Source organism: Heterocephalus glaber, unplaced genomic scaffold (genome assembly GCF_053883595.1).
Source record: "Heterocephalus glaber isolate CG9 unplaced genomic scaffold, H.glaber_assembly_v1.0 deba00001481, whole genome shotgun sequence".
Lineage (NCBI taxonomy): Eukaryota > Metazoa > Chordata > Mammalia > Rodentia > Bathyergidae > Heterocephalus > Heterocephalus glaber.
Window position 1 is genome coordinate 5700569 of NW_028258317.1, and position 14280 is coordinate 5714848.

Below are 14280 nucleotides of genomic sequence, written 5' to 3' on the forward strand. Positions count from 1 at the left end.
TGAAAAAGCCCCACCTATGACTGCATGAGGCTTTGGGGAGACATCTAGACACAAGCTATAACATAAAGAATGGACATTTGTTTGGTTCACAGTTCTGGAAGCTAAGAACTCCAAGACTATGGTGTTGGCCTCTGCCGAGCATCGGGTGAGTTCCTTCATATTGCATTATAACATGTGGAAGGGTATCATTAGAAAGCCACTCTCATGGTAACCCATTAGCCCATTAATCTATTAATCCATTAATAGATTTATCCATTCATGAGGGTAGAGCCCTTATAACCCATATACCTTCCAACGGTTCCATCTTTCAACACAGCTATGTTAAGAACCAGGTTTCCAACATGTGAAAATTGAGGGACACATTCAAGCCATAGCATAGTTTTTCTACATCTTAGGCTCAAAGACAGGATCCATGATGATCTGCTCCCTGTCCCCCTCTCTGAATTCATTTTCTCCATGTTTTTCCTTGTTCCTCTTTACCTTGGCCTATTTTAAGTTCCCCGAAATGTGTATTTTTCCCACCATCTGGCTTTATATGTACTGTTCCCCCTACCTGAGACTCCAGTCTACTCCCCCTCCAACTAGTAAACTTCAGATCTGAACTTCAATCACTACTTCCCAGGCCAAGAATATCCTCCTGATATATTTACTCAGAACACTTCGCTCAATTGAAATATTTTAATTTTTATGTGATTAATAACAAATATTATTTGGATACTTACAAGGTGCCAGGCACCATACAAGTCCCTTGACATGTATTAATTAATTTCATTAGCACATCCTATGAGGAAAACGAGCCACAAAATGCAAACTACTGGAATGCAGCTCTGTAGCAAGTAAAAGACAATGCTGGGATATAATCAATTCCATCAGCCTAAAGCTGGGACTGCACTGGCCTGATGGCTCATGTCTTTGTTTTCGTTTTGTGTAGCCATGTGCCCAGCACAAAGGTGTGATGCCGAATAGGAACTCCAGTCATGTTGACTAAATTTCCTTGACCTACCTCAACTTGAGCTGCTGAGATGCATAGTGCTATAGTGTAGATCTGACATCTGAAGCCCATGTGTAAAAGACTTGATCACCAGGCCATGGTGCTACTGGGAGGTGGTGGAATATTTAAGAGGTGAGGTCTAATGAAAGGTTTTAGATCAAGAGAGGTGTGCCCTCAAAGGGGGTTATGGAATAGTGGTATCTCCATCTCTGTCTCCTCTCTCTCTCTCTCTCTCCCCCACTCTCTCTCTCTCTCTCTCTCTCTCTCTCTCTCTCTCTCTCTCTCTCTCTCTGTCTCTCTCTGACTTCTTCCTGGCCTTAAGATGAGCAACATAGCAACTTTGCTGTACCACAGCTGCCACCATGATGAGCTGCCTCCCCACAGGCCCAGAAACAACAGTGCCAATTAACCAGGGACTAAACACTCTGAAACAGTGAACCAATATAAATCTTTTTTCTTTTTAAGTTGATTGAGCTCAGGTATTTTTCATAGCAACAGAGAGAAGATGAACACACACAGCATCCAACTTGGGAGGCAATCTTACAAATCACATTCACCGACTCCAAGAACAGGAGACCCTGAGGGGGGTTGTGCACTTCTCAAAGTCACACAAAACCAGCACTAAAAGTCAGATTTCCTAATACAACCTAGTATTATTCCCACCTCATTAAATGGGAACTCAAGTGTCCCCTACTATAAAAAATACTTGATATTTTTCAACCGCTAGAGGAATATTGCTTCCTTCTCTTGGCCTTGCTTTGCTGCAGAATCAGAAAGGAGGAAAGCAGGTAAGAAACAAAAGTATTTCTTGAGCGATTTGGATTTAGAGAAGAACACAAGGATTATAGAAAAATACTTTTAATGTAAATTACTCCTTTAAAATTTTCTTCAATTTCATGTTACTGATGAAAAAAAATTTTTTTAACTCAGAATAACCTTGCTTTAGCCAGTCTATACCTTTAACTCACAATTATTTTAATGTGATCCTCTTTGGTCAATCTCTTCTGTAGGCTCTATGGCAGCCTAGCTCACACTCTTCTTGATCTATGCAGAGCTGTGCTATAATGGGGCTCTCTGTGGGACTGCAGCGACACACTCCAGCCATCAGAAAGGCCCTCATCATGGCTGGGAGCTGCAACAAATGTAAACCCACACGGGCATTGTTCTCCAGGGATAAGGAAGGGACCACAGGTCTCTAGCACCAACTCATCTGTACTCAGTGATTCTTCAGAGAGAAATAACACCTCATTTAAGGGACACATTTACCAATAGCACAAAGGCACTACCTGGCATCTGAGTTCATACTTCAACTCTTCCACTTAGTAACCATGAAATTGTGAACAAAGACTTACTTTTTCTGTGCCTCAGTTTCCTCATGAGTAGTAATAGTTGTATATATAACTAAGACTCACATGAGAAATAAATAAGTAATATATCTCTGAAGCTAGCATGTAGAAAATGCTCAGTAAAAGTTAGCTATTTCTCCTGTGATGGAGCAATTCAACTGATTTCATGAAGCTGGGTGCTTTCACCATCATTTCACTTAACTCTTTTCATACCCTATTAAGAAGGCTTACTTATCTCTACAAATGAGGACACTGGACGCCAGAAACGTGATTTGCCCAAGATCATAGGAAGGCCCTGGTTGGCTGGTTTTGAGTTAGAATTTTCTCCATGAGAAATACAGCACCAGAGTGTCAACAGCATGATCACCTTTCACAAGCCTAGAAGCTGATGCAGGGAGGGTGTGGTGACATACCCGAGAGCTTTAGAGAATGCAGGTCAGAGGCTGAATTGGATCCTTCTTTACCTCAGAGAGCACTGCCCATTACAGGGCCAGAAGACCACCTCTAAAGCTCTGCAAGAAGGCTTTCTGTCCTTTACTATGGCATTGCTTTTTCCACTGACAATGACATGGAAGCTCAACCCTGGCTTATTTTAATGCTCTGGATTTTTTAAATGCCTTCTTCCTAAAAAGAGCTGTGGAAAAAGTTCATAATGTGCTCTCTGAAAGTCCTCTCTGGGCAACCAGAATAGATGCCTTTAAGGTAGATGTCACCAACAAAGGCCACTGTCTCCTAACAAAAGACAGCAAAAAGTATAACATCTTCTCAAAATAGTCAATAAATAAGTGAAACTTTTTTGTATGAATGGAAATAAATAAGTGAGATATTTTGAGAACACTGGTGAATGGGAATGGTTGTAGATGAACTCATCAAACTGAGGCAAAGAAGAATGTTTTTCTTGCAATTAACAAATCCGGGAGACTAGAAGGACAAGAAAGCTGCCTCATATATATGAATGACTAGCACATAGAAGGGCAAGGTGCACCTCAAATGTCACCAATACACAGAAGAATACTGATCAGGTCTACCAATGAGGGTACAGACTGGGCAAGAGGCATCCACACTCAGAACACAAGCACTGGAGCCTCGTAGGCTTAAGCCCTTTCTCTGCAACACAGAAAGCCTCAGCTTCCCCATCTGTAAAGTAGGGGTAACAATAATACATCTACTTCATAAGGCTGTTGTTGTGTGCATTAAATAAGACCATGAATCTCAAAGGTTTATCACCATGCCCAGAGCATGTAAATCCTCCATAGATGTCTTCTATTATCTTTGTTGTTGTGTGAAAGTGAGTTCATTGTCCTTAGAGGTATTCAACCAGCAACTGATGACCAATGAGCTACAAATCTGTGTTGGGAAAGAGATTAGACAAAGGGTGCATTAGACAAAGGGTTTGGGATTAGGTGACCTCTAAGTTTCCTTCCACACTTGGGTTTCAAGATTCAATGAAACTAGGGTTAATGTGAAATCCTCTCTCTGACTACCTTGCAGGCTTCCACTTTGGGGTTTTGTTTTCCACTTTTGTCCTTGCAAATCCTTGCTGTGGAGCTAAATCTGAAGAGTGAGTCTTCTTTTGCTTGGTGGCTGCATTCCTGGAATTCCCAAGATTCCAGCCCCTTTTCCTCCTCACATTATAAACATTGGGTTCTTTGGGGAGGACCAAAAGGTCACTTTACAAATAGCATTTGCTTCCAGACTCTCATCTAAATAATTCAACTCAACTTCAGTAAGAGCAGCAGGCTTTGGGCCAATCTCTAGCCTGTCTGAAAGGAACGGTACTGATTTCCTGCTAACAAGAAGACATTGTTCAAGTTGGAGAATGGCATCCTCAATGCTGAGTGAGAAGAGCTAGGTATGGGAGCAGCAGAACAGTGACAGCAGGGTCTTTCCAAATTCCCTTCATAAGAGGACTAAGATCTTGAAGAGGAGGAGGCATTTATTGGGGGCTGCTGAAAATTCAGCCTTACTGCCACTGTCTTTATAACCACAATATAAAGTAACTCCCACAACACAGAGAAGATAAGCTCTTTAAAGAAAATATAAAAGCATTAGCTTGGCAATTCACCCAAACCTCATCATGCACCATAGACATTTTTGAAGTTTAACAAAGAAAAGCACATCATTAAAGAATACTGCTCTATCACCATTCTTATGCAAATCCTTCCAGATAGTTGGGTGGAAAATTCCATCTAACATGCAGCAAGAAATAAATGTTTCAGGGTGGAAATTTCAGCTATACTGAGCGCATCTATCATTTGTATAATCCAAACTACTGTATGTGCGCTGACTACAGAATTAGTATTGATCCATTCACCATGTAAACATCAAGTACTTTCTATTATTACTTGAAATAGCATGCTATCACAATTTCTATTTCCTCCTTCTATCTTAAATAGAAGTATTGCACATTAGCCCTTTCCTTCATGTACTTTTTTGCACAGCTATCTAACTACAGTGTTCAGTGTGGTACTCAGTTTCCTGCAGACATCTGCAGTATTAGCATTAAAGCACTTTATTTTCAAGTCATCTCTGATGGAAGACAATACAACTTTCATTTGCCCAGAAACCTGTTACCAGAGCTTCTCTTTGAAACAGTCTCTCTCTCTCCCTCTCTCTCTCTCTCTCTCTCTCTCTCTCTCTCTCTCTCTCTCTCTCTCATATCTTTTGTTCCCCTTTCACCCCATGCTGATGCCACCATCATCAGTTTGTCTCTCCAGCCCTACCCCCTGGTAAGACAAGACCACCAGGTCTCTGGAGCACTGAAATAGTGGGAAAAATATTTGCCAAGGCTGAGAATGGTATTTAATTTCAGGACATCTTGCTGCAGAAGTTCAAGACTTGACTCTGTGTTGCATTGTTCAAATGTCTGGATACATGAAGAAAAATTACTTTGGAGAATCAGTTCTTATGTATGAACGGATATAAAAGCATAGCAAAGGGTGAGCCTTCTTCTCGCTTCCCCTTCTTACATTCCACAGCATAACAGCATGAGGAAATTTGGACTGGGTTCCAGACCCTGGAGGGTCAATTTAGCTCAAATAGCTGGGAGGTATATATGGCATAATTCACATTCTCTGGTGCTGGAGGTCGTCCCTGGGCACCGCATGTGTCCTGATCCAGTGCACAGCACATCTCATTACCCTTGCCAAGCCATGAACAGTCTGCACTGTATGTGACAACTAGATTTCCAGAGTCTTCAGAGCCCAGCATGGCTCTAGTCAGAACACATACAGTTTCATTCTGTCAGTGGGAATCTGTACCTTGCAACCTTACTCTGCCACACAGCCAACTGTCAGAGATAGATGTAATACCCTTTTAGCACAATCTGGGTTGTTCACCAACCAGTCTACATACAGAAACTGTACATTTTCATCTTTAAAAAAAAAAACAAAACCCAAAACTGCGACTTCATTTAATGGAGAAAATATTTGGAACCAGTGGGTACTATTTCACCATCCTCATGTCCAAGCTGCTTTCAACCAATCTAAAAAGTACAATAATTAATTAATTAATTCAACTTCTTCCTAATAAACCATAGTTTTGTTGCAAAACTAAATGGATGCAAATTCAAACAGATGAAATTCTAAAATTGGATTGTGTGTTAAATATTCAAAGAGAGAATGATGAAGTTATAAAAGATCCGTACACCTAGTTCTGCTCCTAATAGATCTCCAGTTTTCTTTCTTGACATCAACAATGCAGTCTTTTGAATGCTTGATTATCTTGACAGCAACAAAGTTCTAATCTCCTTCCTACTAAGTACCACCTCGAGAACTGGAACCAGATTTAAAATAACACATATGCACGCTCTTTCTTATTACAATCATTTGAAATGAACTATAAAACCTCAAAATACTGAATCGGATTGCTCCAACAATGATCATATTAATTTTTTAGAAAAATACAATTAATTAAAATAAAAAGCAGTATCCAAGCAAACACTGTTGGTTGCCTTTCCATTTCCCCTTCCTTGTTAACAATACCCTTTCTCAGACCAAGTAACTACCACTCAAGGGAAGGTGGCCCTCTCTCCTGCTGAAGATAAACTCTTAAACAGATTGTAATATGTTGGACTAATCCCATTCCCTGGGCAGTGACTTGTTTAGGAATGACCATGTGCTTCAGTTCTGATAAACGAGATATGAAGGATCATCTCAAGGGACTTTGAAAGGTTTCCTCAGTCTTGAAAAGAGATTGGTAGAGGACCCACCAGCAGGAAAAATATTGTACACTGTTGTATTTGCACATGACTTGCAAACCACAGAGACTGTACTGTGCCAGATGCAAGGGATCTTGGTCTTTGTTGAGCTGCTCAGTTAACCAAGCCTGAAGCAACCCTGCCTTGGATATCTTGTTAAAAGGAGATCAGTATTGTCCCATGTGAGGGTTTTCAACTGCGGCAAAAGCTTTATAACTGCTACAGATGGTTATTGTTCCTTTTAGATGAATATAATAAGAAAAGACCCTCTACTCAATTCCCCCTTGCTATACCTTTTTTCTCCAGATGAACTTTTGGTTGAAATGAGAGCATTCACATATTTGAGCAAACATGAATAAAATCTGCTCAAAAAATAAGAAATATTGAGAAATGTTACCACTGAGTAGAAGAGAGAGAGAGGATATGATGTCATGATGGCCTAATCAAAATCTGCTTTGTGAACACCCATGAGCATTCATCTAGTGTGTTACCAAAGAGCTTCAAGACAGGCTTCCTACGAAAAAAGGAAGGAGAGGTTACAATATGAAAAACCATGCTGTGAACCCCTCCAGACCTACCCAGCCTTTAGAAAATAAAGAGCTTGCTCTAGAGCAGCAGCTTCCAAGATGACTGAAGTACAGAATCCACTGGTTCCTTTGGATGGGATCATACATAAGCCTGATGGCTGTTCTTCAGATTGAAAAGGCATAGAAGTCTTGTCCTATCCACTTAGCTCACACCTCACTGCTGGCCCCTGAGTCATTGCCACTGAATCATGAAAACTGCCCTGAGCAACTGTTAAAATGATGATCTAAACCAAAGACAAGAGGCCTTCCAGAATCTTGTGTAACACAATTTTAAGTAAGAAAAAGACATGAAGTCCTAACAGTTTAGATGAAACAAAATACTTTCATTTGTAGGAAAATATGTAAACCAATAGTGAGGTGCTGCCTTAGTCATTTTGTTTGTTGCTGAGACAAAATGAATACTCACACCTTAAGGAGGAAAGGCTTATTTTGACTGAGTGTATAGAAGTTTAAGTTCATAGTCAGCTGGCTCTAAGGCAGGACAGCATGGCCCAAGGGAATGGAGACAGAGAAGCTGCGCATGTCATGGCCCCAAGAAGCAGACAGCCAGAAAGCAGGAGCTAAGGAGGTAGATAAAACCTTCCAGGCCATGCTCCCAATGACCCAGCTCTTCCCACCAGACCTCATCTCCTAACAAGAAGTCAGCCATAAACTCCAATAATCCAATCATCTTTCAAAAGCCTGCCTATGAGCACATGGGCTTTGGGGAGACATCTGGATATAAACCATAAAAGCTGTTCTGTCAAGACAAGGAAAATGACAATAGCAAAACCAGTAAAAGACTACTCCTTACCAATAGGTCAGGATTCTTCCATAGTCCTCTAAGAATTTTGGCTAGAAAAAGAAAAAGAAAAAAGAAACCTACTTAAATATAGGTTCTGTCAGCGACAGGAAGGCATTAAAGGAAAGTGATCTCAATGGAAATTGTCATGTTCTCCATCAAAAAGGTGAGTTTCTACCATAAACAGTATTAAAAAACAAAGGCAAACTTAGGAGAATATGTCTGTAACACATACAATATACAAAGTTATAAGGCTTGACTATCCATAGAAGATAGAAGTTACACATCAATTTAAATTTTTTAAAAAGACAATCCACTGTAAAAAATAGGAAATGTGGACAGACAATTCACAGAAAAGCACAGGTGACCAGTAAGCTTTTAAAAAGATTTTCAGCCTCACTCCTACTTGAAGAAATGCAAAATAAAACAATGAAATGCCATTCTCTGCCCACTATATTTGCAAAAAATTAAGTCTGATAATATCCAGGCTTGCAAATAAAGTAGAGAAATGGGTGCTCTCACACATTTGATGGGAGTGTGAATTGGAACAGTTTTGGAGGACAATTTGGCGATGTCTATCAGACTTAAAATGCAATTCCATTTTAGGAGTCTGTGCTACAGATATATTTGCACATGCCTGCAAAGATAGAACTACAGGATATTCACTGCATCCTTGTTTGTAATTGCACACACACAGGAAACAATGTAAATGCCCATCAGTAAGGATCTGATTGAATATTTTCTGAAATACATATAAAAAGAATAATGAATAAACATTGAAAACAATGAAGTAAATATATATGTGCTAGTACTGGAAGTCTCTGAAATGTAAAAAATAAAGGCGGCATATAATATTTCTATGCCATCTTTTTGTATACCTAGTACAAATCCAAGACCATACTAGATAACAAGTAAAAATCTACTGGAAGTATAAATGACTTGTAAATATTTGCTAGAGAAATGAATGACTGTTATATAGAATGAAAAATGTGCATGTAAACATATGAAAAATGTTTGAAAGATACAAAAGTTTACCTCATTATAATGGGAGAATCACTTTTCATAGATTCTTAAAAATTTTATAAGTATACATGCTATTTTCACAATAAAAGAAATGAAAAAGTTAAGGATCTTCCTCTCTTTTTTAAAGGTATTAATATTAAAAGATAAGGAAAGCAGATAATATTGACCATATGTATATATAACAAAGATTAACTCCAGAAAACACAGAGTTCTTAATAAACAGTCAGAAATCTATATATACACTATATATATATATATATATATATATATATATATATATATATATCCAAATGATGTAGCTCATTCTGGTAATTGTTAACTATCCTTTCTTGCACAAAGATCCATTTTTGTGGATAGGGTCATCAATGTGTTTATTATCCAAAAGAAAAGGTACAAATGATCCAAAAGCATATGAAAAAGTAAACTAAAAATGATTGTTTTTGCTTATAAAGTAGGTTTTTTGAAAAAGGAAAATAGGGGCCAGGGATTTAGCTCAGTGGTTCTGCCACCTGCATTGCAAGCACAAGGTCCCGAGTTTAATCCTCTACCAAAAAAAAAAAACCTGGCAAAAAAGGAGAATATATCTGTTATCCAGAGTTGACAAGGATCTGCAGAAAAGCATGTTTAATCAAAGTTGATGGGAGTACAAACAGGTATAGTAATTCAAATAATAATTTGTAATATCAAATTTTTTAAAACATCATCTTGGAACCAGGTATTTTACTTTGAAGAATTTGTCCCTCAGAAACCTTTACACAATTACCAACAGATGCATATACAAGGATGTTCATTAGAGCCTGTTCATTAGCAACAATCTGCAAACAATTTTATTTACTCATCAGTAGGGCCAAAACAAGGTAGGAGTGAAGATCTCTGCCCTGATAGAATCTGCATTCCAAGGAATCTAGGAGGAGACAGGCCATAAATAAGATAACAAGGTAAGTTTTGATAACATAAGTGCTGTAGGAGAAATAAAATGTGAAATCCAATAAGGTGACAGAGGGGGAAGGAGGAACCAGGGTGGAGGGAGTCTATTCCACATGGAGCCATCAGGGGAAGACAACCTGGAGGGTGACAAGATCTAACATCAGAATAATGAGAAAGAACCAGCTCTGTAAATTTAAAGTCCTCAGGCACAACAGGAGGGAGAGGGGAAAAGAAAGCCCAAAGTGGATGAAGGATAATGAATAAGGAGGGAAAAGGACAAGATGGGACTGGAGAATACAACATGGGCCCAATATTTAGGTTTTGAATTTTAGGCTTTGGATGAAGAGTTTGGGTTTTATTCCTGAGGATAACAGAAAGCCACTGGGGGAGTAAATAAGAAAGGACATGGCCACATTTGTGGTGAGGCTGCTGGAGAATGAATTAAGAAAATAGCATGAGGAAAGGAGAGCAGTTGGGAGATCCCACCAGACCTGCTGATAGCTTAGACCAGGCTGGAAGCAGTGGAGAACAAGAGGAAGTGTCCAGATATGGGGCATAATTTGCAGGTAGAGTCTGCAGGACTCAACAGGGGCTTGGACCTTGGTCTATCAGCAAAGGAGGAATCGAGGACATCTTCCAGCCCTGGGGCCTGGGCAACTGTGTGGTATGATGGTGCCATATACTAAGATGAGAAAGGCTGGAAGACGAAGAGCCCTCCTGGAGAGAATCCAGAGTCCCATTTTGTATTTAACTTGATGTCCTATGAGACAGGCAATTAAAGATCAAATCAGTAATTAAAAGACATATTTGGAAATGCACAGAGAAAAACTGGGAGATTATTCAACCTACTGATAAGAAGATTCTCTCCAGAAAGTAGAATTGGGGGTCGGGGAGAGAAGATGAGGGGAGCAGAGCCACTTCTCTACATTTTGCCTCATATACATTAATAAGATTTGAAATTCTTTCAATGAATATGTATTACTTTCAAAATTTAAATAAATGAATATAAATAAAAGAAGACTAACTGGCAATTTTCATATTTTTTCACAGAGCCTTTTCTTCAAACAAAACCTTATCTAGAATGCTCTTCTCATCATCATCATTCAGGTGTCAGCTCAACTGTCACCTTCTCAGAGAGCCACCTCTAACTCCCAATCTAAGTAGCTCCCAAGTCATCCTACTGCGCTTCCCATTTTATTGTATTCCTATCACTCAGCACCCAAAGTTAACTTGTCCATTTATTTGTTTACTTGTCTCCCTACTAGAATATAACTAACAAGAGAGCACAGACCTTGCACGTCATCTTCTCCAAAAAGCACTAGAATTCAGAACCATGGATTAAAAACAATAGGCCATCAATAAATACTCTTCTGATTAAAAATGAACTCAAATTTGTCCTCAAAATAAAAAGTCCAGTTGCTTCAGTTGAAGGGAGACTCAGCCCAGAGTCTTGCCCAATCCCTCCCTCCACTCCCTTCCTCCCAGCACTGGCTAACCTGAGGTTCATCCAGAGGCCCCCAAGGGCCTGCTAGAAAACATTAAAAATGAAGGGACTGTATTCCAGTGCAAACAGTCTACAGAAGTCTAACCTGATTTCCTTGTCAGAAGCCAAATCTCACTCAGGCTTCCTGTAACTAACCAGAGCAAGTCTGGTCAAAATTTAGCTGTAAGCTCCACCTGTCCCTTTCTATCACCCGAACTGCTCTTACCCAGGCACCCCTCCTTGGAGGCACTCCAGGCACTCCACCCCTCCACTCCTCCTGCTCATGAAGTCACTAGCAAGTGCCCACCCTGGCTCAGCCCTGCACTGGGCACCAAAGACCCAGAAACAAGCTGACTAGGTCTCCATCTACTCACAGTCACACATGGGAGATAACTTAGCAATAATCAATTACAGCAGAATGGATTACAGGAGCTCTCTGGCATTTGGGCAACCCACACAGGCGTAAGGTCAAGTCCAACTGAATCTCTGATTTCCTTCTCAAGCTTTCCTGACTATGCTAAAACCAAACAGTTGTGATCAAATAAAGACTAGGCATTGATCTGCATTTGAGTGCTGTCTCTATGAGATGGGGGGATGGCACGGCCCCTCCTTTCAAGAAAGGGAAGCAACTTCTGCCTGTCTTTCTAGGCCTCTACAACCAGGGGTTAGCAAGCACTGCTGGACCCATTCTTCATCTCCTTTGTGGTACAGATGGAAAAATTTGAATTCTCAAACCAAATTGGTCCCAGCCTCAGCCCAGGCCTAGGGTTTGTCTGTGTGCCTGCTGCCTACCTTCATCTATCTGGCTACCATCTCACCAGAAGAACCTGGCATGGAACCAGGGACACCACAGGTATTTAGAAACCCCACATAAAGGCAAGCCCCACCACTCTCAGGACCTTTATACAGGTCAGAAGTACATCCTTAGGAGCCATATCCTCCTGGTTGCTGGATTTGCCTTTCTTCTGTGTGGACCGAGTGGACTGAGGGTGGAGCTAGGCTAGGTAGAGCCTCAAGGACAAAGCTCTAAGAGGCCAAAGCAGATCTCTTACAGTCCTAACACCAGGAATCTCGGAAGAAGGAGATGGCTGGAGGAATACAGCCAACCCCTTCTCCAAAGCCCAGCACATAGTGCTCAGGGGCCACCTGCTGGCAGTTAGGGGCATGTGTGACTCTGGGGGAGGGGCTGCTTAGGCCCAGGGCTCCTGCAAGGACACATACAGAGATACAGTACCTAGATACATGGTATGCACACACGCATGAGCGCACGCACACACACGTACCACACAAACACATCTCACACACCCAAGCATATCTGTGTGTACACAGAACCATGTTTGCACATTCAGACCTGAGCCTAAGCATGCAAGCACACAGACATAACACAATTACATGTACATTCATAAACATGCAGCTGCACACGCCATAGGCACACAGGTCCATGCATACAAGTGCATATATATGTGAGCATGTCCTCTGGTTGAGCTCCTTGCTCCTCTATGGCCTCCTTTGCAACTTCCTTCTTTCTAGATATCACATAGGGAAAGACAAGCCACATGGCCTCTGCCCCTCCACCCTCCTGCTCTGAGGAGGCAGCTCACTCCATGGCTCAAACACCATCGAGTCACTTCATGGGATCTCAGCTCAACAGTAGGTTAATCTGCCTGCACACAGCTTCTTCTCACCTCTACATTATAATTTTGGATGATTACATGGTAGCAGAGATGTGTCTTGGCAGCATGAAGACAAAGACTGGAGGACTTTGATTCATGATAATCTCACTAAAGGGGGGTGGGGGGAACAGGCCAAAAGCTGCCACAACAAAGTAAGCATCAATAGCAAAGGCATCTAATCTAGACAGATGGGAAGTGATCCTTCTGATCTCTCTGGGCAGCAGGAGGGTAGACTGACATTTCCAAGAGGATGTCCAAGGGCCTCAAAAACCCAGGTTCAAAGACAAGGAAGGAAGCTAATAATTACTGAGTGGGTGCACACGTGATCTTATCTCATCCTTGCTTTACTACCCCAAGAATAATCCACCACCAATCCTGAGCTTTCCCTTCTTCATGTCCCTCTAATGCACTCCAAACTCCCATTAGCTTTTGCTTGAGCCACTGCCACAGCCTCCTAACTGGACCCATTTCCCACTTCTTTTCCCACTCAATCCACGGTCCATAATTCAAACACACAAGTTTTAAGAATACAGATCTTAAAGTCTTTCAATGACTTCTTATTCTAAGGCCAGAAACCAAAGTTCTAATCTCTGCCTTTCCCCCTCCCCTCCCGGCTCATTGATCACCTCTTGCTCCTTGTCGCCTCCACTCCCTACTGGCTGTTTTCCATTCCTCAAATTATCCTTGTCTCCACCCCCATCAGGGACTGTGCCCTTTACCCCCTCATTGCCATCTCCTTCCATTCTCTGTTCAAATGTCACTTCCTTCTGGATGCCATTTCGCCCCCAGACCTCTCTCCCTGTAATTTTCTATCATCACAAACAGCAGTGCTCATAATTACCTATGTGTACTGTTGGCTGATTTGCTCCTGCCCACTCTGTCCCCTAGGCTGTAAGCTCCAAGAGGGCAGAGACCTTGTTCCTTGCTCATCTTTTTATGTTAAATTTCCACAAATTGTACATGCTGGTCCAGATGATATTTAAACTAAGACCCTCTGACTCTAAATAGCATCCCTAATTCAACATGCCTGTCTGTGTTCAGGGGAATGAAAATGGGAAAGCAATGCCAGAAATGAGGGATCATCCTTGGTGTTTCAGGTTAGTACTTGGCCTGAATCCAACCCAACCCATCCTAGAATCAGCCCCAGCACTCAGCAGGCCAGACTGTACGTGTTCCTACCTTGGCAGACCAGTACTATTATTTTTCTTGAACAAATTATTAACTGTTTGGTTGGCAATAGACAATGCTTATCTGAAGTCTCTGAGTAGTGG

General features: G+C 41.1%; 1 long non-coding RNA gene across 1 annotated transcript in view; it reads right to left on the reverse strand.

Annotated features, from left to right (window-relative positions):
• The window catches only part of LOC110350002 (uncharacterized), an 81721-nt gene that overhangs the window by 42574 nt on the left and 24867 nt on the right, over nt 1-14280 (reverse strand). The gene's annotated exons all lie outside the window — the stretch shown is intronic.